The 25,601-nt window shown below is 45.0% G+C and overlaps 1 long non-coding RNA gene across 4 annotated transcripts; it reads right to left on the bottom strand.

Annotated features, from left to right (window-relative positions):
* Positions 1–9,172: 9,172 nt before the first annotated feature.
* Positions 9,173–23,602, bottom strand: LOC101935876 (uncharacterized). Of its 4 annotated transcripts, none has more exons than XR_257005.3 (3): positions 22,855–23,602; positions 12,806–12,916; positions 9,173–9,462 (listed from the first exon to the last, which is right to left on the bottom strand). It is a non-coding gene; the product is annotated as an uncharacterized LOC101935876 (long non-coding RNA). The 4 variants fall into 4 exon arrangements; XR_010592381.1 differs by having other exon boundaries at positions 12,806–12,880; XR_010592379.1 differs by lacking the exon at positions 22,855–23,602 and adding an exon at positions 15,590–15,821.
* Positions 23,603–25,601: the final 1,999 nt, after the last annotated feature.

The following is a 25,601-nucleotide window of genomic DNA, read 5'->3' as shown; positions in this document are numbered from 1 at the left end:
AGTCAAATAAGTGCATCCTTCATTGTCCCATTGGTGTACATTCAGTTCGTATAACACTCAGTCTTTAAAGTTATCTCCAAGGTCACAGACATTAGGTTTTGTGTCCATAAAAGCTCTTTCTAATGATGCTGTTTCAAAATGAATGCGGGGGAGGGGGATATAAGGTGGGCAGGGGGGAGGACAGGGAGAAATCTGTATTTTACCAGCTGGGATTAATGAACAGCTCCAAAACATTTCCTGGTGTAAAATCAGGAAGATACATAATGAACTCCTATGGGAGATTTTATCTACCAGTGATGAGTAAAGAACTTGATGGGTGATGAACAGTGACTCTATGAGTGAATTATCAAAATGTTTTCATTCATGAGCAAGACATTTTCGAATTCCTCCTTGACATATTGAGTCTGCTGGGGGGGAATCTACCAGATATTTGCAAGCTGAACAGTTTTAAAGTGTGTGAGAATTGGAGACCAGTCCTGGAAGAAGTGGATTGGTAAGGAGAGGTGGAGAAGAAGAGCCTTTAGATTGGTTTTTAATTAATCTTTGTGGGTTTGTTTTAAATAATAAATATAATCAACTGAAAGTTTAAAGTCACAGTAGAGACAATCACATGGATACTCCTTTCTTTTGTTACATTTCAAACACGTCCTGATACTAATGCAATGGCTGTGGATTGTGTTGCAGGGAGAAGTCCAGGTTCACGAACATATACAAAAACCACTCCTGCTATGGTGGAAATGACTTATTCGAGCACTACTGGGTAATGTGCTAAGCACACTGCTCTTAATCACCTCCCACTAGCTAGCTAGTATTTTTATAGAAGAATAAGTGGTCCACTGTAATAGTGGAGAGGAATGAGATTGACAGAATGGAAGTATTGATGATCAGATATTTATCGGTGAATATCTACTTTTGGTAATGGTAAGTAACCAGATATAAGGCATTTACTGGGAGGGGTTTATGGGCTTTTAGGCTATTGAACCTGTATAGTTGTTAATTCATAAATGCTGTAGGCTGAGGTCATTATTTGTTAAAATCCCAGAGCAGGGGCATTTTGCAAGCATAAAGAGTAAAAGAGAATCCCTGCCCCAAAGAGTTTACAAAGTAATGACAGTAGACAAACAGCGACGGGAGAAGGGGTATAACACACAAGCAAAGCGAACAGTGTGATAGAGTCGTTGTCATGGAGTTTAAGGCCAAAAGGGATCTCCAAACATGTGATCACAGACCACCAACACCACCCAGCGCCCACACACTAAACCCAACAACCAAAATTAGAGCTAAGTATTACAGCCCACCGGAGACTAGACTACAATGTGCCACAGGCAGAGAATAGGCAGGACAGAGGCGCACCAGTGCCCGGGGCCCCTGCAATAGCAGGGAATCAATTAAGTGAGATAGGCCCAGGTAATCCCAGCAAGTGACCCCACACGCCATGCAGCAGAGGAAGGTGATGACAGCAAATAACGTGTTAGTGTCATGATTTTGACTTTGATGTTGTGTTTGTGTGAGGGCACGTTAGGTGTGGCCTAGTGAAAGACAGGAAGGGAAGGGAGACTTGGAAGGGGATTGGAGATTGGGAAGGAGGGGGTGGTGAAGTTGAAGTGAATGTCTCAAACCTTTTGTGCCATATATAATGAAATCTCCATGTAAATACTTCTGTGCCTGGATAGGATCATAAGAGTTAGACACAAAAAAAGTCATATTAGTTCATGCAGCCCAACCGTACTAAAGGAAGGATAGACTCACAGTGGAGATCTGAGGCAAAAGGATAAGAAGTGAGACCACTGTCCAAAGAGGTCCTTCTGAAATACTCACCTATACTGACTTCCCTCTGTACTGAAAGACTTTGCTACTCCACGGAACAGGAAATGGATTAAAACTAACCCAGTATTGTGACATTTCCCTGGGACTTCAGATCCATGCATTTTTTGGACAGTTAACCGTATTTTGGCTCACAGATTCATGACATTTGACCCCAATCCAAAAGACCCTTAACTGGGGGACAACGGAGCACACTGCAAATCGTTGGTGTGAAATGTCAGTGGTTGAGGTATGAGGAATTCTCTTCCTTTGTGCAGTGTTATTGCACGACTTGTAAAAGACAAACATACCAGCAGTGTAAACCCAGGCACGCCATCCTGACTGCCTAGTGGTTATAAAAGAAGAAGGATGGCTGCAGGTGCAGCTCATGTACGGATAAGGAAATCATCAAAGTTATTCCAAGGTGACCAACTGTTCCATTAGTCACGTTAGTACAGTTTGTCCAGAGGCAGAGGGCCCCTGTAGTATAGTAACTACAACAGACCTTAAATCAGTTTAAAAATGCCTTACAAGGACTAGCAAGTCACCAAGAAGGTGGGATTTATAGGTTGTACCCCTGCCTGCGGTGTTCTATGGCTCATGGAGGTCTGCGAGCAAAATATATTGTACAAAGAAAGAAGGGAAGACACAGTCCTGTCAATTAAAATGTCCTTGATGATCTAATTGCCTCACTTCTAATGCAGTTAAACTTGCAGCCTGCTCAGACTGAATGATGCTACAGAGACTCTATCCTTGGTAGAACAGGACATGCTGCCTCCTGTGAATTATTCCTTTCTTCAAAGAGATCTTATTAAACCCAGGATATAAAAACCAGGCATAATATTTTTAATTTTTTGGTTTGGTTTGCATTTTGAAGAGCCAAATACAGTGACAAATAGCACCAGCTTTCGCTCTATACAGATAGGTGAGTGATTTTATCGCCATGTTCACTAGGGGTCAGTCCTTGATCTGATGTAAATTGACATCACTCAATGAACTATCCTGATTTATACCAGCTGAGGATCTGGCCTTACCACACTGCAGGGACCTTGAGACCGGCTTGGAGAACTAAAACAATGTGATGACAATAGATGAAATGGGGGAATGTAGAAAAAAGACAAAATGTGGAGGAGGAGGAAGAGGTCTGAACAGTTCACCATAAATAAAATAAAATAGAACCCGGCAAGAAAATCTTTTCACATTTTGTAAAGCCTTAATCAGAGGAACATAAGAAGATGAGCAGCTGGTTATGCTGTAAAAGTAAATCAAACAATGCCTGTCTGGAAGCCATCCATAAAAGGGTAGATCTGCAAGAATGGGTTTTGTCATATGCAGGAATTTGCAGAAGGCCAAAAAGAAGCTGAGATGGCGGGCACCTGTGGTTCTTCTGTTGCTTAAAACCGTTGAGAAAAGTGGTGGCACCCCATCAAATCTGCATCCACAATCTCAGTCGCCAGATGTTTCTGCTGAATTGATCGTCATTGAAACAGTTAACATTGACATTTAAGTGGTCATGGGCAGACTTCAGATTCATCGTCCTGCGGAGTTGAATGGGAGCAGTTCATGCCTCTCCAAACCATCGTTTCAGTGTGTCTAGTCAGCAACTCAGTACAATGATATTGCATCAAGTGGCATTCTGAAGTTTACCTCCACAATGCTAGAAGCATAAGACTTCATGTCCATTAACCTCTATGGGAGCTGTGCGTTCTCATAACAGTTTTGAAAATCAAGCCACACACACACCTCTCTCTCTCTCTCTCTCTCTCTCTCTGTATATATATATGTATACACATATATATGAAAGCTTACAGTCTGCAGCAGTTGATAAGGACAATAAAGCCAACAAAAATCAACATTAAGATGCTCTGGTTTTGTATTTAAGTGAGGATTTTTGCCTTCTCCCAGAGACAGGGTGAGGTACTTTACAGCATATTTTGTATTAAGATGGAAGTGAGAGATGCAGTCAAATGTCAAGTGGGCAGGAAGAGAAATCCCTGGACATCTTTTACAGGTAGCCACAGCATTTCATGTTTGTAACTTTCCAGCAGAGTTTCTAATGATATCAGCATAGGAATAGACATTACAATGGGATGTTGGATTTGATAAAAGGATAGCGAGTTTGGACAGGCAGTGCTGACTGTATTATACGAATCCTACTTCAAGCACTAGCAATTCTGTTTACCACAAAACCCAACCCTACATGCACACCCCCTTTTACTTTCTTCCTCTAACAAAAGTTACCCTGGCATTAAAGCTTGGGTTCAAGTGCTGTCCTTACCATTGCATTATGACCTGCTGATGCCTTTTGTATGTGGATAACAACGTAATCTGATAAAGACCATGCTGCATCTTGGAGAATTCCCTAAGAAAGCAATTATCTTGCATTTCATTCCCGTTAGACAGTTTTGATTTGGGTTTTTGGAGATTACATTCAGATACCAAGTTCTAACCCCTTATTCGTGACTCATTACATGTCCTTGAAAATGTTTCAAGTTCAATTGCTGGGGTTGGGGAGGATTCTTTTTACTAGCCTGTTGATATCCATCATATTGTTTGTTATTGCATGAGCTCTCTGGCCAAGGTTTTCTATATTAACTAGTGATTTTAGTGGTATCAATTTTGGGTTGATGAATTGAGATGCCTTAAAAGGGGACTGATTTTCAGAAAGTGCGGAGCACCCACCCTCTGAGAATCAGGCCTCTTTTATTGAGTTGTAGATTCCAAGGCAGAAGGAACCATTGTGATCATCCAGTCTGACCTTTTGTATAGCACAGCTCATAGAACCGCCCCAAAATAATTCCTAGAACAGAGCTTTTAGCAAAACATCCAAACGATTTAAAAAATTTCAGTGATAGAGAATCCACCACAACCCTTAGTAAATTGTTCCAGTGGTTAATTACCTCACTGTTAAATATGTACACCTTATTTCCAGTCTGAATGCATCTAGCTTCAACTTCCAGCCATTGGATTGTGTTAAACTTTTCTCTGTTAGATTGAAAAGCCCATTATTAAATATTTTTCCTCATATAGATACTTACAGATTGTAATCAAGTCACACCTTACCATTCTCTTTGTTAAGTTAAATAGATTGAGCACTTTGAGTTTGTCACTATAAGGCAAGTTTTCTAAGCCTTTAATCATTCTTGTGACTTGTAACAGGGTGCTGGCTAGGAGAAACAAGCCAGGCCCCTGTTAGCCTTGGTCCAGAGGAAGAAGGGTATTAGTTGGGCTGGCTGAAGGGCCACGTCCTAATTACCAGAGTGGGTCCACCTGCAGGCCTGGGTAGCCAGCCTGCCCTATAAAGCTGGCTAAGAGACAGGTCACAGAGGGTGAGAGGAAAGGGAGGAGTGTGGGTGCTAGATCCTTGCTGGCTGGGAAGCTAGTAGTCTCCTAGAGTGTTGGTCCCTGTAAATATCTGTAAATAATAGGTGGTGGGAACGGACACAAACAATAAAAGGACACAGGTGCTGCAGTTCAGTTGGTCTCTGACTGCGTTTGTGGAGGGGCCAGGAGTAGGCATTGCTACATGGCTCTTCTCTGCACCCTCTCCAATTTACAACATTCTCTTCACCGTGACTTATGTTGGGCATCCCATTGCTTTTGAAAATGTTAGCCTATGTATGTATAGAGATCAGAAAGTCCACTATTTGTATCATAATGTTTCAGGAATATGGCTCTGCAGCTAGATCATGGGCTCAAAGAGCAACACAGAGTGTTCCTGGTCCTAGTAGGTGAAATATCCTGGAATACATGCATTTATGTGCCCAATTTATGCATGCAATTGCAGTATGTGCACAAATGGAACAGTTGCAAGTGGCCTGATCTAGTCAATGGCTACCTGCTTTATGCTCAGTCCTAGTAACTGCATGTGCAAATTAGGCATGCATTGGCACCTACATGTGTGTACCAGTTTGATTAGCTTGAGTTTATGAAAATCAGGTTCCATGATAATAAAATGACCATTATTTCAAATGCTTCCTGTCCACACCCTGTTGATGTACCCTTAATGTGAAACTATCCAGCCATTAAAAATAACAGGCAGCACCATCAACACTGAGTAGGGGACTGGGGGCTCTGATTCGCTTAGAAAAATCTCAGCCTCAATTCCCAGTGTGATGCACACACTCTGCAACCCTGGCAATCTAGGCGTGTTCAGCCAGCCTTACCATCTGACAGCCTTGAGTCTGTCCCCATTGAAGCCAGTGGCAAAACGATCGCAGAAGAGACTGGGAACAGGATCGAGCCCCCTGTCACTCATGTGCAGTTGCCTTTGTTTGTACGTCTGTTAGTTCTGAAAAGCGCTTTAAAAAAATCCATTAGGACAGAACAATGGGGGAGAGATAGTGCAAAACAAATGCAAAAATCCAACAGCTGTACATGAAACTGTTGAGAGCCATGTTTATACAAGGTCATGGTGCGTCAGCCTTAAAGTGACTGCTCCCTGCCCTAGGGAGCTCAGTCACTCACAATCTAGCCCTGCAGGGTTTTGTTCTACGCCAGGTGAGCTGGCTGTGTTGGTCCATTACAGGAACCCTGGTAACAATCCCCTCCTGACATCGAAAGGTTCCATTAAGACCTTCCCACTTGTTCCTTTGCTTTTGGCCAATTTCCCGTGCATTAAGCCATTAAGCCATTCATTTATTCTGGGACTCCCCACCTAGATCATTAACTTTCTCTGAGGAGCCTTGTCCAGTTTTCTCACCACGTCTAAATAGGCGATGCCCATTTTGCTCACTCGGACTGCTCTAACAGTAATATCCTGAGAGAGCTCCGTCAAATTAGGCACACAGCCTTCCTTCCCCCAAACCACATTGGCCCTCCTTACTCAAGCTGTGCTTTCACATTTGATCCCTTAAATACTCTCTAACACTTCCCCCACGGATGACGTTGAAACTAATTGGCCGGTAATTTCCTATGGCATCTCTAGAACCTTTTCAGTCATTTCTATGTCAGTGACTTTCCTGTCTTCAAGGGCTTCACCTGAATTTAGTGGCAAGGGGATTCAGTTTAATGAAGCAAAGTTTTGCATTTGGGCTCTGACATAGGGTGACCAGATGTCCCGATTTTATAGGGACAGTCCCGATATTTGGGGCTTTTTCTTATATAGGCTCCTATTATCCCCCACCCCCTGTCCCGATGTTTCACACTTGCTGTCTGGTCACCCTACTCTGACAGTATAAGCCCACTGCCTTAGTTATTTGTTCTAGCTGTTAGCGGGGAGGGGATCCACAAAGGGACTTTGGTGTTGCAACACTGAGCATCATAGCGCCTAACTTTTAGGCAGCTAGGAAATCACAGGAACAGCACGGCAATCCACAAAGCCGAGTTAGATGTCCAGGCTCCCTATACAATGAATGTGGAGAGACAGGCATCTTAGAATGCCTCCTGGAGTAGGGGATAGGAAGAGGTGGGTTATAACTTTTATCCCAGTGGTTAGAGCACTCAGCTGCGATGCGGGAAACCCAGGCTCAATGCCCCCTTCTCTGCCCAAGAGGGAGAAATGATTTGAACACCTCTCAGGAGAGTGAGCTTTGGGATATTCTGATGGGGGATGCCCTCAATCGCTCCTGTGGAAGCTGTTCCGCTAGGGATAAATAATGAAATCCCTGGACTGAGTCTCTCTCACCCAATGACTGTTCCTCTGTGTCGCTGGACCTGAGACAGAGGAAGAGAGAATGTGAATGATTTTATAGTCCAGTGATTAGGGCACACACCCGAGAGGTGGAAGACCCTGAGTCCGCTCCCCCTGCTCCAATCACTCTTTTATTAGTTATTCACGGTGGAACAGCAACAGAGAGATTGAGGGACTGCCACATCAGACTGTCCCATAGCTCAGACTATCCCCTGGTCAAATCCTTTCTCCCCCCTCTGGCAGAGAGGGTGGGGGAATTGAATCTTGGTCTTTGGCATCCCAGGCCAGTGCACTAACCACAGAACTATGGGATATTCTACAGGTAACTATCTAAATCAATAGCTTAAATCAAGCTTGACTCAGTGGTTATACACTAGACCTTGGCCTCGTCTTTGCACAAGAGATGTGCATCTCTAACGACATCAATATTGCTGTATGGGACGGGGAGAATGCTACACATAAGACACATTTATATCAGTATAACTGCATCCACTCTAGGGGTTGTACTATGACTATGTGGCTATGTCTGCACATGAGCTAGAGGTGTGATTCCCAGCTGGCATATAGGCATGCTTTGAGCTAGCTGCGGTAGGATGGGCAGTGGCAGTACTGTGGTCGCCTCCCTGAGTACAAACCCACCTGAACTCCACGGGCACGTACCCAGGGCCGTTAGCACATGCTGCAGCTGCCCCTGCTACCACACCTATGCTACCATTTTACCGTGAATTTGTCAATGCGAGCTGGGAATCACTCCCTGAGCTCATCACGTAGACATAGCCAATATGGCTAAAAAAAAAATCACCTCTCTATTCGAAATACTTATACTAGAACAAAGCTCTACTATCTGTCCATTCCCTGGTCTGCATGAATGAGCTTGGAAATCTCAGGTCACTTTCTCTTAGGCAGATATCCATGTCACAGCTAGCCTTAGGCCTTGTCTTCACTGCTAACAAAGGTGTGTTTTTATGTTGGGGTAACTAACGCATATGAACAATCCTGAGGTAAAAACACAGTGAATACATGTTTACCGTGAGGTAAACTAAGTGAGGTCAGCACTGTCCCCTCACTCCTGGTTCACCTGGCCTAATTTACCCTATGGTAAACTTGTCATCACTGTGTTTTACCTCAGGATTGTTCATATGCGTTAGTTACCCCAACATAAAAACACACCTTTGTTAGCAGTGAAGACAAAGCCTTACTTAGCTTCCAAGAACTAACCAGGCACAGAGAATGAACTATCCACTGACTTGCGCTGGTCAAAACATTTTTAATTGAAAAGTAATTTTGACCAAAAATGGCATTTCATCAAAAATGAAAAATGTATGGAAAAATATAATTTTCAACAACATTCTGATTTTTTGGACAAAAAACGTGAAAGTTTTCATCGATTTTGTTTAACCAAAACCAGTTTTTGGAGACCAAAAATTGAATGGGAGAAATGTCATTAGTTGGGGGGCAGGGGTCATTTTTAAAAATATATATATTTTCATTTGAAATTTGGATACATTTTTTTAAAAATGGAAATTTCTTGTGGAAAAATAATTGCCGTTTTCCAACCAGCACTAGCTCTAGAGCCTTGAAATGGCCCCTCCAATTCAGGGTTGGGCTTGTTGGCGGGCTGCAGTGGGAAGTGAGGGCTGTGCTGTTCTCATAAAGTACCTTCTCCGAAGACAGAAGGCTTCAAGCTCTCAGGTCAGAACATTTCATTATTTTTAAAAAAAATAAAACAGAGATACATTTTTCTTTCTCTTTTTGCTTTGGTAACTATTTATTCCTGTGTTTCTTTAAGCACTGAGACTCTCCACTTTTACGACTGGAACATTTATTATAGACCAGTGAAATCCCATTTGGAAAAACTCTCCAACTTGCCTGGGGTAATGTGCCCTTTCTTCTTGTCCCATGGTACTTCGTTTGTCACTCGCTGTTCTAGTGTCACCCCGTCTCAGAACCTGCAGAGAGCTGATGTCAACAATAAGAGCAGCAGAAGGTGCTGAGTTGACATTGGGTGAGAGACTGTGACAGCAGCTCTGCCAAAAAGGATAGAAAGAACACGGAAATAAATGTCATAGCATAGCTAGGACAAATGCTTTTATGTAAGAAGGCATGGTACCTGGTACTTGTTTGCATACATACAAAATGCAGCTAATGGCTGATGTAAGCTGATGGTTAGAAAGAACTGTATTCAAATGTTACTGCCTGAAGCGAATGCCAGAGTCTTGAACATTTAAACACAGTGATGAAAAAATATATATTTTTTATCTGCGAAGTCTTGGCAATTTTAGGTGCATATTCAGTTTTCTGGGAATGTCAGAGATATTTCAAAGGAGCTTTCCCTTCTGGAGGTTTCTGCTCCAGTTGGTCTTTATGTGTTACCTATCTGAGTCTTGTGTGTATTAAAATAGAGACGGACAGATAAATTCTGAGTGCATGGTCTGATAAACGTAACCCTGTTTTTCAGCTCCGGAATCATTTGTGATCCCTGCAAATGTGTCTTTTGTTTGTAGGGGTTTGGCAAACAGATTTGAGAACAACTTTCATTCTGAGTGGTGTTCATGAACTATTCAACTTCCACTTTTTGCTGTTTGTAGGATGGGATGGCCAATGGGAGTTGGCAATCTGAGTTCCAAGATGCTGTTTCTTCTCCTTGATTGGAGGATCTAAACTTTTTAAACCTCAGGACAAAAAGTAACAAAAAATAAGTACTGAATAATGCACCAAACCACCATCTGGAATCTGAATAATTTATGAACATTGTCTCTCTTCTTCAACCCCCATTAATCAGTCAGCGCTAATATTCATTAAATATTAGAGTCAAGTTTTTTTCAAAATTGCTCACCACCCAACAGTTCCCACTAAGGAAAATGAGTACTCCCCCTGTAGAGAACAATGGGAACTTCTGGGTGCTGTGATCTTTTGAAAATCCATCCCTAGATAAGCAATTTCTAATGGGAATGGCTTACTACACCCTTCCTTTTGCAGCCATTCAGCAACTCATTCAGTTCTGCCCCTCTGTTGTCATTTGTCACTGAGTGATCTCACAGGGGTAGGCAACCTATGGCACGCGTGCCGAAGGCAGCACGCGAGCTGATTTTCAGTGGCACTCACACTGCCCTGGTCCTGGACACCAGTCCGGGGGGCTCTTCATTTTAATTTAATTTTAAATGAAGCTTCTTAAACATTTTAAAAACCTTATTTACTTTACATACAACAATAGTTTAGTTCTATATTATAGACTTATAGAAAGAGACCTTCTAAAAACGTTAAAATGTATTACTGGCACACAAAAGCTTAAATTAGAGTGAATAAATGAAGACTCGGCACACCACTTCTGAAAGGTTGCCGACCCCTGCAATAGACTTAGCTCATAGGGCTGTTGTGAAGTTCAGTTTATGTTTGTACACAACAAAGTTCTCCATAAATGCTAAACATTATCATAATAAAATCTAATCCAGCCAATCAGCTTTCTAGGTAGAGAGTTATTACTCGCTGAAAACAGTTAAAACCTAAAACTTCAGCCAATCAAAAACCAATTTTCCGATTAGCTGAAGAGGCGGTTAGGGCACTAACCTGCGACTTGGAAACTTGAGTTCATTTCCTTGTTCACGTCAGGTCTGACCTTGGGCAACTCATTAAGGCCCAGATCCTCCAAGATATTTTGAAGCCTAGCTCCCATTGAAATAACTCAAGTGCTGTGTTAAAATCTTGTGTGGTAAACAAGAGACGTGTAACTGGCTGGCTCCTAGTGTCTACAGCCAATCTATAATGCTACAATGAGCCACCATACATTGTAGCTGCAGCAGCATGAATCAGATCAGATGATTACATCTCCATCAGTCATCTGGCCTAATATAAATGAAATCATTGTGAGAGAACATTATCGCTGGATCAATGTCTGTTTTTTTGCCTCAGCAGGGGACCTGTGGCAACAGCCTATTCCATGCAATTCAAATTAAGAGAAAGTGTCATTCTGCTCTTTGTGTATCAGAATAATTTTTTTTAAGTATTGGTGCATTTAAAAAAAAAGTTCAATTATCCTATCATTGCAGACATTACTGCCTGGTGGTTTCCCTTGACATCCATTACATCCATTATGTTTTTGACTATCAATTATCCAGTGGTAGATCCTAATGAAGGGGACTGTTCCTTAGGTAACTGACAGAGTTTATTGCTGAGAGTATTTCAGTAAATTAGAAATCAGCAACACAAGCTGCCATTGCAAAGCTTTTGTTTTAACAGTGTGAGCAGTTTTACATATCTCGCTTTCCTCCTTTTCATTAGACATTTGAGAGCCAAGCGTGTTCTAGGGAAGTGGGCATTAAAGAGGGCGATTATAATGGACGTGAGCAGAATGCAGGGAGCCCAAGGTAAAGTCAATTTGCAGCTGCAAAGAGGGAGATCTTTACCTCTGTGCAAAGAGCTTCTTGTCTCAGAGTTGTTCAGACACTGATTTGTTTTCTTCTACTACACAGTTAAGCTTGTGATCAAATATGGCCGCACCTGAGTGCTTAAAAGTTAGTCAACTAGATCTCTATTTAGGCCCCTAAATAAATGGTTTACAGAGCGGCTGAGCACCTGTCAGAAGGAGACACGGGAGCTTAGGGCATTTGAAAAACAAGCAGCATGTGTAGGGGCTTAAATATGGATTCAGGTGCCTAAGTTTCGTCACTGGGGTGTGAAAGTGCCTGTCTCTGTTTTTCCATTATACCAGTCTGCAAACAGATGGGAAGGGCATGTGGCTTGGGTTAAAATTCCCATTGTGCTGCTGTGATTTCAAGACATGTTTCCTTGACTATTCTTTAGTGGCTCCATGGAGCTTGGCACACAGCATTACCATCTGTAAGACATACCGCATGGGCCTGGCAACCTACAGAAGACTCAGCTCCTCGAAGTTATTTAGACACTTAACTTCCATTGCAATGGATAGGAGTTAAGTGCCTACATATCTTTGAGGATCTGGGCCTTGGTCTCTTGTCCTGAGCTGCTTTCTGGGTACACATGTGTTTGTTTTATTTTTGCATGGCTGGATCCTAAACACAAAACAAAGGATCACATCACCAGGCTCAAGCAAAGTATCTTTGCATCTTGTTCAAGTAGCTCCTTTCTCTGCCGAAAACTCAGCCTGCTCCCCACTCAAATGGAGAATGGGCGCCACCTTATGGACAGCACAAGGAGCTTCTCTCCAGCTAAAGATTTATGCTGGTTCCTTCCTGGGGCCTGATTCTCCAGGCCCTTGCTGCTTGTGTAGTCATTTACACCTGTCTAAAGCACTGCGAGTCAACGGAGAATCGGGCTGATAAGGTGTTTGTTCTGTGATGAAGGAAGAATGGAATGAAATGAAATCTCTAGTTTTCTTGCTGTATCAATAAATACCTTGTTAGTTGCTCACAGGGAGGCAGTGGCTACTTGTCCTGCCAAACTCCAAAGGGTTTCCAAAGTAAAGTCAGACTGGAATAGAAGACAGGAAAATCATGGAAACAGGTGCTGGGAGGAAAGAATCCTGCATTACGTGCCATTCCCAGGCTTCATTCTGTGAACACTACAGATACATAGCAAGAGAGGAGATTTACTCCACAGAGAGAGTGAAACTGGACTAGGGAAAGGAGGCAGCCTTAGGTCACTTCTGACCGCGTCCCCAACTCAGAGTGAAATCCAATTCAAGCCACCGTCTCAAAACCAAGTCCATGGCTCAGCATCTGAATAGGTCAAGGGTACCGAATCATTCACTGGCGGCTAAGTGACATACACCACCTGGGAGCTTTAAACAATGTCTCCTCTGCATTTTCTTTCAAACCCCGGCAATAACGTATCAGCACCCAAAGCACTGTCTGCAGCAAAGCCCTCTTGATAGGTCTGTTTCCAGTTTCTGGCATAGGCTATAAAATAAAACTCCAGGAGATGTAACAGATACGGAGTAGTGCCCTCGTGTGGTCATCTGTGGCTCCTTCCAGGGACTGAGCTCTTGCTCTGTTTTCCTTCTTAGTGATTTGGTGTGTGAGTCCCCTCCATGTATGAGTCAGTTTTATAATTGTCCCTTCTTTCCATTTTATTTTAAAACTGTATTGACCCTCTTTACACAGCATGCTCCCACTAAGCAGTTGACACTGTAGGGACTAACTACAGGGTTCTGAGCAGTCTTGTGAAAATTATTCTTGCATTAAACATGTCATCCTAGTACTCACACAATAGCTAGCGAAACAACACAAGATCTACTTTCAAATACAGAGCCGTTCTTTAGTTACTGATGCTATATTCCCAAAAGTGACATAATGTCATAAAAATCTACTCCCCTCCCACCGTAAAACTTCTGCCAGCCCAGTTTAAACAAACTACAGACTCTACAGGGTGAATTCCCTTGAACACCGGTGATTTCCTGTAAAAGACTTTTTCCCTCTCTGTAGGGCAGGTGGAATGTTAATGTCCAGGCCTTTTGACTGGAACAGAGCTACCTGCTGAACTTCTTCCATCCCTGGTTTCTCCCAGACCACTTGACCACCTCCTTGGGGGAAGAGAAGGGAGAAGAGAAGGGGCTGTTACACCTTCCTTCTCTGCACACTTTTGACCATGTGCACAATGGGACGACTAAGCCAACATGCTTTCCTCCATAGCTTATGTTCTTAAATAATACAAACCAGGCATGCGAGAATATCTATTGGGAGGTTAAGACAAATGGCAGTCTGGTAGGGCAGAAGGTGCAGGGACACTGCTGTGGTACAGCCTTGATGTCCTCCTGGTAATGCACTTGAATCTTCATTCTGGGGCTTGTTTAAGAGAAATGTGTTCTCTTTCTCTTCTCTTTCTTGGTTTGGGCCTATGACTAAATAGACTGAGAAGTTCAAAGGGACAGTGAGTGAGGCAAGCAGAGTTTGACCTTCAGTTTGTACTAATGCCAGGGTGCTCAGGCTTTTCAAAATATGTTGACTGAACCTCAATTAAGAGATGGTCTTGTAGACCACTCTGCCCCATGCCCATTCCCCATGCAAGCTGCCACCTCCATTCACAAACTTTTTTTGGTCAATAAAGGAATAATTGGCCTATATGGGAAGTTTATTCATCACCCTCGTCAGTTAGAGGCATGTGTGTACATATGTAGGCTTCTGTCTCTAGACAGATGGACCATTCCCTAAGAGAGAAGAGAAGTTATTAAAATGGATTAATATCCCATCCTCTCCTATTTCAGAAAATGGCTGAAAAAGGTCTTGTGGACAAATATTACTGATGATGACTTCATGGTTAAATGTCCTAAACTACCCCTTATCCTGTTTCTTGCTTGTTTTACACTGTGTGGGCCTTATTCTCCTCCCACGCACATCAGGTTCACATGGATGTAACTCCATTGGTATCAGCGGAGTCACTCCTGATTTACATCAGCATAGGTTAGAAGACATTCAAGCCCTATGTATAGACCTTGTCTCTCCCTTCTCAGCTACTATTTTGGACTAGGGCATGGGCATGAAACATTTACTTGTGGTTGTGAAGAGCCAGCAAATCAGAGTAAAGAGATGGCCCAGTGCTTAGGGTTCTAGCCAGAAATGAGGGTTCAGTTTCCTGGTCTGCTACAGACTTCCTGTGAGACTTTGGGTGAGAAGCTTAGTCTGTCCAGGCCCCAGTTCCCCATCTGATAAACAGGAATAACAGCACTTTCCTACCTCACAGGGGATTTTGTGTGTAAATGTATTGAAGATTATAAGGTGCTCAGATCTTGCGGTAATGGGGGTCAATATGTACCCTGGATAAGTAAGGACCCTTGCTCTCTTCTAGGCACCAAGTAACTCCAAAGTTTGCTTGGGTTGTGCAATGCTTAGATGAGGTTTATTTGCTGCCAATGCATTAGAATATCTCTGTGTCCTCCAATCAGGAGGCAGGAGTCTCGGGCCATATGGGGAAAAATTGATACATGAACTACAAAGTCAGCTCACATTCCAACTAGAATAACAAGAGTGTGTCTGAAGAAGAGGGTTTTTTTACCCACGAAAGCTGATGCCCAAATAAATCTGTTAGTCTTTAAGGTGCCACCGGATTCCTCGTTGTTTTTGTGGATACAGACTAACGCAGCTATCCCTCTGATAAGAGTGTGTTTATTCTCCCCCACCCCCGCCAATGCTGGTCCTCTGTTGTTGGCCTACACAAACTTTCCCTGGCCCCCTGGGGAGTTACCTGCTTCTCTGGAGAGGTCTCTCTTGGGCATTCGACCAAAACACTGTGCAGCAGTTTGAGAAGGGGGCAGCTCCGTGAATATTGCTTTGACGTCTCTCCTCTGTCGGGTTAGTGGGTGAGGTCTTTTTCTTCCCTCATTACGGACTGAGCCAAGGAATTATCCCCACTGGTGAGAAGGTTGGACATGTAGTTAAGGCACTGGAGTTGAATGTGGGTTCAATTCCCTGGTTTGCTAGACAGCCTTAACCCTCCCCATCTTTAAAAATGGTACGTCCCTCGTCTTTGCAGAGAGTGAACTACTCTGTTTCTTACTACGCATCCGTGCAGCAGCCAGTACAATGGGTCCTGATCTCAGCTGGAGTGTCTAGGTGCTACTTGGACAACAAATAAATAATATTAATACAGTAGTAGCTGATTGTGCCTCCTCCCCTCAAAATATGACGTTCTGGAGAAATAAAGCAAGGCTGGAAATGTTGGGGGGAAAGGATTCTCTGTCATAAATTCTCCTCTTCGTACATGTCATCTGCATTATCAGCAGCATATCAGGGCAGTGCTGGGTTGTGTATTTTCTGTATGGAGCATGAAACCAGCTGAAGGGGAATGTAATAAACAATGACCCGGATTTCCACAGCTCTCTTTCTACGCATGAACTGTGTGTGTATAGATAGAAACCTAGAAGTGCAATAGAAAAACTTTAGCACTCCAACAGCTTGAGTGTGACCTCTATATACCGGTTGCAATTGGGAATCCCTTGAGTGTGCTGTAGCACCCTTCTCTATCTCATTAACATTACCATTGGGGATGCATCAGAAACTTCCAGGCCTCTTCCCCTTCTCACACCAGTGTGAATGGCCATCCTTGGAGCTTTAGCTCCTGCTTTTATAGACATAACCATCTTTTCTGTCCACTGCTGTCGTTTTTAACCCCCGGCCATGGTCTTGGTTCAGGTTTGGACACAAGAGGGAGTTATGGAGCTATTGCAGGAGCGGGGCAGCTCATGGAAAAGAAATGGCAGCTGAGACAAAAAGAAGAACAGGAGTACTTGTGGCACCTTAGCTGAGCCAAAGAGTTCCCTAGCTGGTGCAGGAGGAAGCGAGAAGATGTTCGGAAGCCTCTGTCCACTTTGTGTGAGGAATCAGGTACTAAATACTAAATACTGGGCCTCCTTTGTATTGACAGAAGGGCTTCGGGTAAAGCAGATCTACACCAGGGAGAAGGAATTGTGTTGATTCCTGTGTCCACTTTCACGTGAGTGTTTGACTGTAAAGACTTTTAACCTTCCCCCACCCCCAAGGATTTGCAAACAGGCTAATGTCTGTTTAGGGTGACGGGGTAAATCAGAGAGGACTGATTCTCTGTGCAGTAGCAGTGGGTCGCTGGGAACAAAGAACTTGCTGTGATGCACAAAAGAAATGGGCCTCTGGCTCTGGGCGACGGGGACAGACTCAGGGAGGGGAAATAAGAAGCTATCATGTCCTTTGTAAGGATTTCAACATGCGGGGCCCAATCCTGTGCTATTGAATCAAGTGCCAGGTTTGCTACTGCTTCAGTCAAACCAAGCCCTAGCAGCAGAGAGCTATGTGTTTAGCTAAGGGCTAGAAGTTCGTCTCTGGCACTGGCTTGCCCTGTGATCCTGGGTAAATCCTTTTGGCCCAGCTCCTAAAAAGTATTCAGTTACCTAACTCCCACCTAAATACCTTTGAGGACCTGAGCCTTTGCCTCCTTCTGGATGTACCCATCTGTAAAATGGAACCAAGGCTCAGGGAGTTGGAATAAATCAGGGTCAACCTCAGCTCCTTCTTCCTCTATGAACAATATCTGCTTGGGGGATTGCTTTAATTGACCTGCCACGCCTAACCTGCTGGGGCAACTGACTCCCAGCCCTTGGGAAACTGACAAGCTAGAGGAGAGGAAAGGGCTTTCTTTAATGGTTGCTCCTCGGTCCATAGGGCCCCACATCCTCAGCTGCTGTAAATCGTCTCCAGTGATGTCCAGGCTGATGGGTTTTGAAGAGTAGCTGCTGGGCTTGGGAGCAGGGCTGGACACCAGCAGCTGGAGCGCCGGGGTGAAATGAGGTTATCTCAGGTGTAAAAGCAGAGGCCCCGCTCCCAAGACAAAACGTGACCTCTGCAGTGCACAGCTGTGACAGCCGCTTCTGATTAACTCCCAGGGGCGAAGGGGATTCAGGTGAGAGGCTCACAGGGTCTCGGCTAATCCTCGCCACGCGGGAGGCTCTAATCAAGGGGAAACCCCTGCTATGGGAGAGTGGCCTCTGGCTCTGAACCAGCTGTGGGGCCTGGGGTGGTATTTGAGTGTGGGGAAGATGCAGCGTCTGCCCCTTTGGGCTGGTGGCATCTCTTTGACATAACTCCTCTCTCTGCCAAGGAGTGGGACAATCTCGCCTTCAGGGAGACAGCTGGGCCTCCCAGCAGGACTTACTATGGGTGAGTTGGTCAAGGCTTCCGGGCGGCGTTAGACACGCTCGGGGCTGGGCTGGGGTGGGGAGGTCCGGCGGCTTTGGACCCTTTTCTGTTTGAGTGGGTTTGGATCGGGCGTTTTGGGAGCAGGAGCCATGGGTGGGTGTGCGCTGCAGGTGTTCACGTGATTTCTGTACTGTGGGTCTCTCGGGACTGCCGGGGGCTCTCCGTCCCTCTGCGGTTGGAGTCCACCAGGCCCCAATCCCACCCGGCTCTTCTGCAAGTGGCAAAGGCCAGCGAAGAATGGGGTATTTTCGTTCTCCGTTGTCCACGGGAGTAGCTGACAGGCCCCGGAAAGAACTCCAGACGCTTGTCCCGGAGCCTGTGGGGTCACTTGATGGCATTTCCAGGCCCCGCTTTCTTTGCCCTGCGCTCGCAAAGGCTTTTAGGAAAGAACAGGAGCGAATAAGCGAAGCGAGCTCCGGGCTAGCCGGGCAACCCCCGCGCGCGCTTGGGGGCGCTGTTGCTGTGGTGTGAACGTGCTACCCTGGGTGTGTGTGTGTGTGTCACACCTGGTCTCTGCTTAACTGCATCAAGGACGTTGTCCGAGCAGTGTTGGTGGTTGCTGCACATCAGGTGTGGTGGGGATCCCTGGGAACCTGCCTAGTGGAGAGGACCGGAGCGTCCCCTGCGCTCTCCGGGCAGGTAACTGGCCCCTTGCACCCCAGCTAGTACCGCCCTGTCACTCGGCCCCTCCAGCCAGCTGCCCAGGGGATCGGGGAGCGCCCGACGCCGTCTGACCGCTCTCCGTCCCCGCTCTGCTCTGGGAACGAAAACGGCCCCGTGGAGGGACCCGCAGCAGGGGCGGCCCAGTGGGTCTAGCCGGGCGAGAGCTGGCGGCCCGAGCCTGTCCATAGGCCGGCGAACCCGCCTTCCCTGACCCGGGCCTGTTCTGAGCTCGCACAGGCGGGCCTTGCCCGGCGGTGATTCCATAGACTTTGCGGGGAGGGGGGCTGCCAGATACCAGGTGCGAGCGAGATCCAGATCTGCCCAAACCCCCGTTTTGCAGCGCCTGAAGGAGCGGCGGGGGGGCAAGGCTCGGCTCCCCTCTCCAGGCCTGATCTGGTGGGGTGGGGGGGAATGCACGGGTGTCAGTTTGTCTTGGTGGTCTCTGTCCCTCTCCCCAGCCCCCTACTTAGCCAGGCGCCCCTCCTTGAGCACAGATTGCGCGGAGCGCAGTTGATATGCGCGGCAATTCACAGCGACTGGGGGCGCAGTGCTGGAGGAATCCACCAAGCTCCGCATGCACGGGGATGGGGGGCGGGGGGTTGAGGCGAGGCTGGCTGGTCTTGGTGCTGCTGATAGTGTAGACGGGTGAGCAATGGCATCGCACAGGGCCCGTCTCCTCGGTCTTTCCCCAGCGTCGGAGACTCCTGCTGGGGAAACAGCCCCAAAGACAACGACCTGCCAAACCCCAAGCCACTGGGGACTTCCGCGAGGCGGGAGGGGGGACACCTGCTCTCCCGGAGGGAATGTGGCATTAAACAAAACAATGCAATGTAACTTGGGCCGGGGGGACCCCTAAACCAGGCAAATAGCCTCCTGCCACTCCCCCTGTTGTGTTTCTTTACAGCGGGCCCGGCCCCAGGCCCAGACCCAACCCTCCACGCGCTGGGTCCCAAGTTACACCTTTAGGGGATGCCTCTGCCCCCCGTGTCTTCGCGTGTCTGTCTCTTCCTCCACGCACGTGTCTGGGGCCAGCTCGGAGCAAGCTCCCGTAGGGTTGGGAGTTGGCCTACGCAAGTCGGGCTGCGGTCCGCTGTGTCTTGATGATCGGAGACCCTGCGGCACAAAGTTAATCTGAACCTAGAAAACCAACCGGTGTGGCCGCTGCCTTTAGCGTGGCCCACAGCCCCGCGGATTACGCATCTCGCCTTCCAAACGGCAGCGACCTACAGCCCGGTTGGACCGCGGACATTACTTGCCATGCAGCAGAGCGAGCAGCAGATGGCGCTATGCGAGGGCTCTTCTGTAACCGCTGGAAATGCAATTTTTCTGCTAGGTTTTTAGACCAGCAATTTAATTTATTTTTAAAATTAAGGGGGAATATTAGGAGAATCCTTTTAAAATGTCTTTACACAGATGGGGGAGGGGGATAGATAAACGAGAAACTTCAGCTTTTTTTTTTTTACATTCACACAATCCTACTGATATACATTGCATAGATCCCTATATCAACACCTTTATAGGCATGGTTATATATACACACTATATATAAACGTAATGAAACTTACATGCACATATCTATAAATACAGAATTACTCGTTTATTTATATATATAAAAATTAATTTTAGAATGGCCATGTTAGAGATACATAAATACCTAGAAACTTTCTGCATAACTAAACTGCATTCGTAACTATTTTTGGTTCTTAAAATCTAAACTCATTTTAAAATAACACCCCACATCCTCTTACTAGAACTGTATTACAGCAAGAGCTGTATTCTCAACTTAACAAAAATAATAGACACAGAAGCACGAATTTTATTTAAAAAAAAACTAACCCCTGTGCATTTCAATACTGTTGTATATAAACGATGAAAGAAGCCACCAAAATGGTGGTGGTTTCAAAATGTTTAAATAAACTCTGTAACCTCTTTAAATCGCAGCACGACTTTGAACCTGCTGCATAATGATAAAGAATTGACGTTAAACAACAAGAAAGGAAGAACAAAATTCTTTCGGCTGCCATTTGAAAAAAAAGAGTTTATTAGCGTTATTGCAACGATTAATCCAGGAACCAGGAGAGAAGCTGAACTCTTTATTCCAACACATTTTGCCACTGTTCTTAGATTTGAAACATGATGCGCTTAACCACAGAAACGGGCATTAAAGTGCTTTGGACATACGTATTTCCCTTCCTCCCCAGTTGGAAGTCGAGGGATGTGTGTGTTACATATATAGCATACAAGCGACGCTTTTCGGACACGAAGTCCAGGCTCAGGGCTTTGCCTCTAAGATAGAGCTAAATCTTTCTCCTCTTATTAAATGCAAACCTTGGTTCAAGCGACATTGAGCAAGGGACAGCACAGCTTCCCTGAACCTTTGGCGGGTTTCTGTCTTACTCATAGCTCGTGCAATTCCCCTTCTGTGCCCCCTCGGATCCATTCATTGCAAACGTCTAGAGCGAGGCAAAGTTACCACCGTGGGGGTTGCAAGGACATCTTAACCCCCCTCCCCCCAATAATAGCCACCCTACCGCATTGTCTTCCCGGCTCTCCCTGCATTGTCCTGCCCTTTCCCTTTGTGAGCCAGGAGCCCCTAAACCTCTGCATATTCAGAAGGGGCCTGCTTCGCCCCCCTGCCACTCTTAATGTATAGAGACAGCTGCCCTGCAAGACGTTGGAGCCATTGTTGCTCCTATTTGTCAAAAGGCCGAGGATGCTCCATAGATCGCTCCGTGGCTGCTGTTAAGTGTAATTAGAGGGTTTATGTCCCCAATTTCCATTAAAATGAAGCTGTGAGGCTCCTCTCTTGGCATTCACCGCGTGCCTTAATTGTATGGACATTAAATCAAGGTCCGCTGTGAACACGCAGAGAGGGGCTCGTCGGCAGCAGGGCAGGGAGAGAACAAGGCACCGGCGCGTCTTCCGCGGAGCGATGCTGTCCGTGGGGGCACCGCTCGTGTGCCCCCCCTCTCTCGCCAACACGCGCCCAGGGCTTAGCCCGGGCCAGCCAAGGGCTGGGCTCCCCTGCGGAGCGGGAGAGAACAGGGGTTCTCTGAGCCTCCGAGAGGAGAGAGAACCCCCCCCACCCACTCCTCAATACGGTATAAAATCCTTGTCATGTAAAAACAAACCCTAGGTAAGAACCTGCCCCCACCCCCCCGTCCAGTGTAAAATATCTCTGCGCTCTACCCGCTAGAATAAACCTCTATACAATGACAAACCCTATAGATCAGACGCCTATACCGTAAACCCATATACAAACCTATACAACAAACCCTATCCTATACACCGCCTACACGCGCAAAAAACTTTGCCATAAACCACTATATAATACCCACATAAACGACTTGTATAATGCAAACCCTCTGTACAGTGTAACTTATATAACCGGCTATACCGTATTTAAAGGGATACGTTCTTAGCACAGAACAGTCGCCCCAGAGCTGTTAGCCACCTTCTAATAGTAAGACAGACCTGAATTAAGCGTAACAGATCCCTCATGTCAAGGGATAGGTCAATTTCTCTAGAGTTACAGGTCTAGTCAAAGTGCTGGGCATCTTTTTTTTCCTCTCTTCTACTTTTTTTTATAATAATAATAATTAATATAATCCTCGTGTTTCTTTTAAACCGCTCAAAATGCAAATTAACTGATTTCTCTTCTTTCAGAAGGGAAACCGAAATAGCTTAGAGGTGCCCTTGGCCATCCGCAGCGGCTAGGCACAAGAAATCCACGGTTTGGATTTTGGGAGGGGGGGGAGGTGTTTGTTTTTTTGCTTTTCTTTCTTTCAATAAGGATCGAACGAGAGTGACCATGATTAAAGCGATTGCGTTGCTGGCCATCGGAGTTAAAGGCACTTTATTAATTTAGGACGATTTCTTTCTATAGATCTTGCCGCTGAATTCCCCCACCCCACCCCCTCCTTGTCGTTCCCCCACTCCCCCCCAAAAAACCCTAATAATCATGATAAAGCCCATTAAGGACGCTTGCAAAAGAGGAAGGGGGGGGGGGGAAATCCTGACGCTCTTCCAAGTTAGCAATCGAGCTGGGATGTTCTCCCACCATTGTCGCCTAAACCCCATAATTACGGCACCGGCAAGACTAGCTCTTAGCAGATTTACCCATTCCAATGGAAGCAGCCCTCTGTGGCTAGGCGGCAGAAACTCCGCGTCCTTTCAGATCCAGTGCGGACGCCCTCCCGTGGTTCAGCATGCTTGTTTTGTGTATGCGGGCTAGAGATGAATAAGAAAAGCGCCTAGTCTCTCATTATCTTTTGAATTTTAGACCTCTCTCTCTCTCTCTCTTCCTCCCCCTGGAACAATGAAGAAAGACCTCATCAGAGTGAAAATCAGGCTCCCGCTCGGCGTGGAAAAAGCCAGTTGAACTTGTATGGGTGCACCACGCATCTTTCCATTCTCCTGCTCTTCTCTTCTCCAAAGCTCTTTAAAGGGGTTATGAGGCGTCTCTCTCAATTTATCCCTTTTCTCTTGATCTTCCTAGCAGAGGGGTTTTTGGGTCTAGTCCTGGCTGTTTCAGCTGATCTCATCCAGTCTAAAGGATTAGCGCTTCTTCCCTCCGTCCAGGCTCTCAGCACATCTGCTGATTGGGTTCAGCACAAGAGGATTACATTGGGACCCAATGACGTCACCGCTAGGACATAAGTTCTCCTCCATTAACCAAATCCTCATCAGCAAGATGTCCTTGAAACTATAGGAGTAACATTCGAGAGACTCTATCCCCAGCCCATCCCCACCTTCCTCTCAGGCTGGGGTCTCGGGCTTTCGGAAAATAGTGTTTAAGCTTTGAGCACTTGCAGCTGCGTCTATAATGTATGGCTGCACTACAGGGCTAGAGAATCTAGTCCTTATAGGAACACACAGCCGTTATACATTGGGATCTGCACCTAAACGGTTAATCAGAGAAGCTTTATATTTTCTGTTGCGGTGTTTTATTTTAAACAGAGGCAGGAGGGGGAGGACTGTATATCCTTCAATTATATTCCCTACCTCAAAAAACATCAGCAATAATTTTCCTTAAAGTTGACATGGATGTAATTACCAAAAAAACCAACAACAACAACAAAAAACAGATTTGAGAAAATTGTAAAGGAATTCTTCCCTCCCCACTTCCAGGAAGAGAATGTGTTTCAAGTCACACTTTTAAAATAAAGGGGTTCCCTATTTACATGTGTTTTTGTTCCTTGTGATCAAGCTTCTTAAAGTTACATAATCACGGAAGCCACAGGAGCTAAGAATTGCTTAGTTTGGAAGGAAAGGAGTTCCTTCTAGAGCATTTCTAAATAATAAACCGAAAGAGTATTCTTGTTTTTAAAAGCCCACCGAGAGGGACAATGTAGCAATGCCATCAAATAGTCTTGATCTATTTCACGGAATACAATATGCTGGTTCTTCTTTAAACCATCCCCAGCAAATAGGGCTCTGCTTGTATTTATAGCTGGCGTTTCATTATATGGTTTTAACCGATTTATTTTATGGTTGGTTTGTTTTTTTTTTAAGTCGTGAATGAATGCATGATGCCTAGAGACCTCTTTCATCAGGCTGTGCTTGCCTACTCCCAGGGTCATGCCATTTTTTAAGAGTCAGTGTCCTTTCGCTCAGGGGAGATTGTTTTTATTTTTATAGAATAATTCTATATATACAGATCAGAGATGAGTATTTTAGAACTGTTCTAACACATCCTATTATACTTTAGTCTTATCCTTAGAAAATATGGCGAACCACTTCTACATCTTTCCCCCCCCCCGCCCCATGTAAGGATTTTTAGGTGGAAAGTGCAGATTTGTGGGTTATTTTCCGCTATAATAACCTTCTGTGGCTAGCAAAACGCTGCAGTCTATTATTAGAATGATTTAAGACTATGATTTGCTTTGATTCTAGTAGGACTTATATGGACACAGATATTTTACATGCTTATGTGGGAGTTGGACTCTGATTATGATGGAAATCATTTTTTGTTCCAGTTCTGAAAGTCTCCACTTTGCCATTCCTGTGTGTGCAGTTACATGATGGGTGTGTTAGTAGAACTGCAAACTATATACACATTTTGTTCCCACTAGATCAAACCAATTGTTCGGGGATTTTGTTGTTGTTTCTGATAGTTTGTTTATATTAGATAGAGGGTCTCTGAAACGCAAACCCAGAGACACAATTGAGGAAACAATCGGTTCAAGGCAGTTTAAAATAGAATCTCACGACAGAGTATCTACTAGAGGTATAATAAAGTAGCCATCAGAAATGCTCCGCAGCGATGTGAAATATCGCCTTCAAGGCTTAAGGCCCATTGGACAAACACTCGCACACCTTAATTGTGTGTGTGTGTGTGTGTGTGTATGTGTGTGACTTCCTTTCTTTTGTATCGTGCTACAGTGCATGGCATGTATAGTAGATAGGCGAAAATGCATTGTTTGTTACGCTGCAAGAGGAAAGTTTGCTATTTAAGCATCATTTTACCATCTTCTGAAGCTACTTTTTTCATCTGGTTCATTTTAGATGATTGTTTATCGACTTATTTATGTCCACGAGAAGCTACATGAACGCGAATCTGTCCCTTGTGGATCTAAGTTAAAAATCTAAATTAACGTGAGCGAGGGAGCGCTTTTCTCCAGCATTGGACATCAACACGATGCCCATCTTCAGCCAAATTCAGAATTAATTTTCTTTTCACACCCAAATCCAGGATTTGCGTCCTTGAAGGGGGGAAATTATTATTATTATTTATTATTAGTTTGCCTGATCTAGGCTTATTTCATTGGACAATATTAAAGCTCTCAGTCTTTGTGCATTGGGTTTCAGCCAACAGCCTGGCTTTCAGCTAGAATGACATTTCTATTTAGCTAGAGATGTCCCTT

Source organism: Chrysemys picta, chromosome 13 (genome assembly GCF_011386835.1).
Source record: "Chrysemys picta bellii isolate R12L10 chromosome 13, ASM1138683v2, whole genome shotgun sequence".
Lineage (NCBI taxonomy): Eukaryota > Metazoa > Chordata > Testudines > Emydidae > Chrysemys > Chrysemys picta.
This window is presented reverse-complemented; position numbering and strand designations above follow the sequence as displayed.